The sequence below is a fragment of the Vigna unguiculata genome, chromosome 2, assembly GCF_037176805.1.
Source record: "Vigna unguiculata cultivar grain cowpea cultivar isolate G323 ecotype 2 chromosome 2, ASM3717680v1, whole genome shotgun sequence".
NCBI lineage: Eukaryota > Viridiplantae > Streptophyta > Magnoliopsida > Fabales > Fabaceae > Vigna > Vigna unguiculata.
In genome coordinates, this window is record NC_140793.1 from 15,631,048 (window position 1) to 15,636,385 (window position 5,338).

At 34.1% G+C, this 5,338-nt stretch overlaps 1 long non-coding RNA gene across 1 annotated transcript; it reads left to right on the forward strand.

Annotated features, from left to right (window-relative positions):
- The first annotated feature begins 418 nt into the window (after positions 1 to 418).
- LOC114173105 (uncharacterized) lies at positions 419 to 4,593 on the forward strand. Its single transcript, XR_003602451.2, has 4 exons — positions 419 to 734; positions 810 to 848; positions 1,912 to 1,974; positions 2,566 to 4,593. It is a non-coding gene; the product is annotated as an uncharacterized LOC114173105 (long non-coding RNA).
- Positions 4,594 to 5,338: the final 745 nt, after the last annotated feature.

Here is a 5,338-nt window from a genome sequence, read left to right on the forward strand (position 1 = left end):
TATCAACAATTTTCCACCAGGAGTAATTCTATAACTTTATTGAAAGGAACCCATGGAGTAGAAGCTTCATATAACTAATGAAAAATAAGCTTTTTATACCTACATTATTATACATGTTCAAATCCACCAGGTACAAAACAAGAGGCGGATGACAATTTTGTATATAATGTGAGATCTTCTATGCTAATTATACTTTCAACCAGTATAAAAATTAATGCGGTAGAATTTTTGCAATATTGAAAAAAACTTTTTATACCAGTTATAGCTAAAATTGGTATAAATTTCGTATATATATATATATATATATATATATATATATATATATATATATATTATTTTTAATTTTTAAAAAATATATTATACTCGTTGAACTTTAACAGGCAAAGAATGTTTCTCGTATCCCATTTGTTTCGTTCATTCATTTTCCTTAACACATTCCTCGTTTTGAACATAGTTCATTTTGTCGCTCCCACTTCCCAACCTTCACTGTCACGCTCCCACTTCCCAACCTTCACCGTCACTGTGCGAAGAGTCTACGAAGTCGTCGTCATCGTGCGAAGTCGCTGTCACCGTGCGAAGTCGCCGCCGTCACCGTGCGAAGTTGCCTCGTCATCGTCACGTGTTGTTTATGCGCTCTTCGTCTGCTAGCATCACCGTGCGAAGTCGCCTACAAAGTCACTCCTAGTCTGTGTCTCTCTCACTGTCCATCTCTTATACGCTTTCTCCCTCTGAAGGTCAGCATTTGAACCCTAACCACACATTACTGTTGTTTTGTTGAATGAGTGAAATTGGTAGTTGTTCTTTTGCAGGAGTTAAGTGTGATTGATGTTGGAGTGAAAACGGCCAAGGTTAGTTTTTGGTTCTCGTTAATCCCTTCACGAATTTTTTCTTACACTAAAACAGTACATGCCTCACATTCCTTTGATGTGATGACCAACTAGTTTTAGAAATTAGACATTCCTAGGGTCAATTTTAATTTGTCTGAAAGCATGAAGGGTCTATAATCTGGTTAAGTGATGACATCAATTATAAAAGGCACTTATGCAAGGTGTTTTCTATACGCAATGATAAACTTAAAATCAATAATTTTGATCTTTGAGTTTTTGGTTGTTCTAAAGCACCGAAAATTGTTTTTATAATGTTGGGATAGCTATAACAGGAACTTTGTGGCCTTGTGTTGGGGGCTTTACTTATGAACTTTTGTTGTGAGGTTAGAGGTGATGCGATGTTGGTAAGTATTGGAGAGAGAAACAAAAGGGAAAGAGTGAATGATCCAAAACATGTTTGTTGAACTTAACAATGAATAATGATGGAAGCAAACTACACCTACAATGGAGTTCTGTTGAAATAGAGAATGAAAAAACTTATTTAAACTCAATCTAGTATGCATGATGTTTGTTGCTATAGCCATGGTAACTCCATGGAAACAAAGATTGTGAAACCCATTAGTACCAATGTTACGTCTTTGGTTACCCTCACCAACGGTTCAAATGAGGCCACCTCCTGCTATTTCTTTGTCTCACTTGCCAATTTTTTCTGCTTGGACTGATACTTAAGAAAGATAGATCCTTTTCACTTTTCACTTTTCACATTTGTGGAAAAAACTGATTTGACTATGGTGCCATTTTCATAATTCGTCAACTACTTTAGAAAGCAGAGGTTATGGGAGATATTACATATATTACAACTGATTTATGGGAAAGGAAAACAGTTCCAAAAATTATGATCTATACATGATAATAAATTAACACAGTTGTAAAGACTTGAAGGACACATGATTAAACAAGTAAGCCTAGATGGCATTAAAATATTGCTGATCCATTGAGCCCTGGAGTTGAAATGTATTGATTTGTGTGTAGAATTTGTATAATGTTTGTCTAGGACTTTTATAGCTACATGTCTATTCTGCAGGTGTTAGCATTCTTTGCAGGAGCTCTACTGGAGAAGCAGATAGTTTTTGTCTGTTCTAATTTGGTATGTCTTGTGGCTCAACTTAAGTCAGTAATGATATTGTGAATATTGTTTATTTTCTATATTCAATTTTATATTAATGCTAATGTTATCTGAGCCATTGGTTGGATACATGTATATGCCTTTTTCTCTCCCCTGCATTGTTAGAAACAGTACTAACTATATTTGTACTTAAGTTACCCTTGCTCTGTTAGTTATATTTAGATTTGAATTATGATGTGCCCATTTTGGCCTTGCTAACATGCTCACGCGTTAATGGACAGCTATTTGGCTACTTATTCTGTAATGCACAGACAGCATCAGGAGTTATGTTAATTATCTTTGGATCTTGCACATGTGCATATCCTCTGTTTACAAATTTATTATATCGACATTGAATATGGTTAGCTATATGTGGTTTTGACCCAACCCAATCTTGGATTGGCTGATTTAGAGACTTTAATTGTCAGAAATAAGCATCTCACTTGAATTGTTGACATTTCATAATAATCCTTAATGGAAGTAATTTGATTCTTTTATGACCAGGGAATCCTATCTGTGTCAGTTTTATCAATTATTTCACTAATTAGTCATGATGTTATATCATGCATGCAGTGGCAAAGAAATGGGTGATGAAAGGAAAAGTGGGTTTTGAGGTGAGTGGAGGAATTTGGGGGAATTTGAGGAAAGGTAAATTATTTCAATTTATATAAAGAAATGCAGGTAAATATTCAGTCTCACCTCACATTGGTACCTGTGTTTATCCCACACAGAGTAAGATGTTATCCTTTGTTAAATAAAATTCAAAGGTTAAATCCAAATTTTGGCCCTGTAGTTTCCTTTCAATTTCATGACCAAAGTATTTTTATTCTCAAATCAGTGCCTCGGCTTAAACTTAAGTATTTTCAAAACAACTACATTATTTTAACACCATTGTTAGTTAGTTAATTGAGTTTTTCTTTATACAATAATTTTCCTTTACCACCAAGGATGTAAATCAACTAGCACGGGGATGTTCTAGCTTAACCGATAGTCTCAAATTTGAGTCCTACATATGCAACTGCATTAAATACTAAAAGGGATAGCTTTGTTGTCGTAGTGGTCCTACTTAATTCAAACGGGATTACCTTTTGTGGGGTATATCAGTGCTCTATATAAAAAATAGATGCTTCTTTATGTGTTTTTTTCCTATAAGTCATCCTCTACAGATGCTCTATCATATTCTGGTCAAAGCTCCTGCAGATACTCACTCCATTGATTATCTGCTTAATATTCATTGGGAACACATCTAGATGCTCCTTTTTTTAATGTTAATATATTTAGCAGGGACCAAATTGATTTTGTTTATGATGAAAATGGGGGAAAGAACTACGGGAAATTATTTGTAAGTGTGAGATCAATTTTATAAAGTTAAATTTGAAAATTGATGGCAATTATACGAGCTAAAGTTTTCATTTGAGATTTTGACCATTCACGACTATAACCTTCCACAGATCAGAAATTCACTTTAGAAACATGGTGGCGCCAAAGTTAGGCACAATAAGAAGTGTCATATATTGATTGCCAAATTTAGGTCCCACACTCTGCAGCACTTCACTCGGTCTTTTTGGTCAAACCTTCCAACGCAGTCCTTTCTAAGACACTAGCAACCAAACCGATAACCACCCAAACACTAAGAGAACCCTCCCTTAAAAGCTAGCCGTCAAGGGTGAGAACCAAATCCAAGTCACTTAATTATTTCGCCAAGCCATTCATACTCCTTAATGCAGGACTGAGGCACCCCATAATACCCAAGTCCCTGTCAGATTTTCTCGAACATTTAACAAAATCTCTCTTTGCCACTTTGATGTTGTTGGTGTGCTGGACTTAGGTGGTCTTGTTCTCTCTTTTTATTCATACTCTCATGTTCTCCCTAGACACCAGTTGGTTGCTTGTGCTGAAGCAAATTCTGCGTTGTTTAAATGGATGTACAAGACCTTTGGCTGTCATTTTCTAATTGGGTCATATTTCTCATTTTAGAAGCAGTTTAGGATTAAAAATTTCTGAAGACAATATAGGCTAGATGAAAAGCATTCTATAGTGCTTTCATCGTTATTATTAAAATTAGTCAACTGATTGTGAAACAACCTATATCTCTATATATGGATGGATGGTGCATACCTTCGTGATTTTAAAATTTGCTTCAGTTAGAAGTGAAATGTTTGCATCTGATATCTTGACTTTCTTTTTGAATGGGTTGCATTCTTCCTCTGTTGGTTGGTGCATTTCTTAATTGATATTTCCAATCTTGTTAAATTTAACATGCAGATAGATTCCACATATTTTATGATTGCATTATTAATCATAAGAAGCTTGTTATGAGAAATTCTGAAGCTTTACTTCATTAACTTTTTAATATGGCAGGGTTGTTGTTGGCTTTAAAAGCATATCTGACAAGGATCTCGGAGCTCTTGTAGAAGCATTTTTTTTAAGGATATTTGTATGTCCTTTTTTGCCTTTCACAAGCATTAATTAATTTGAACGCCCCACATAACTAAAACTTGCCCCACATAATTAATTAGAGAATCGTGCTGACTGCCGTTTCTCTAATGGCCGGAACATTCCTGACTTCATCAGTTTTGTTTTTAAACTTCTTTTTCTTCATTATTGCTTCAATCTTACTAGTATTAGTACGGTGTTTGTGCTGATATTTTATTTATGTGTAGTCAACTCTGGTCAAAACTGCAAAAATCGTTAAATAAGAGGGGCAGAATTGAAAATTGGACAGAGATTAAGTTGCTAATTAATTAAATAAAAATAAAAGATTTTAGCAACCAATAGATAAAGCCCAAAGTCCAGTTGAAGCCTATATAAACAGACTTAAGGGAGTAGAAACAACTTACAATTGACAACTTAGACAACTTAGAACTCTCTGGTTTTGGCAGACACCGTCATCCATCACATCTCTCATTCTCTCTTTTCTTTTTATATTTCTTTCCTTCATATGATCATGTATTCCATCAAAGCCATGGAGGGCTAAACTTTAAGGGTTGATTCCACTGTAATTTCTTAACTAGATTCTGAGGTTAGATGAATTTATGTGTTTGTTATTTTGATTATTGTTCTGGTTTTTGTTTATCTATTCCTTTGTTTCTTAATTGGATAAAAATAATGATTCTAAATCTACACGCATGCTAATCATATGAGTTAAAAGGTTTTTAAATTAAATTGAGACTTTACTTTGATTTTATTTAGAAACTTTCATTTGATTAAATAAGTTTTTGCCAATAATTGAAATTGTACTTTGATTAGAGGTAATTACTTTAACTAAAATTAGTCAAGACTTTACTTTGATTAATTAAGTTTTCTATTTGGTGAAGAAACAAAGGAATAGACATGATTAGGCATA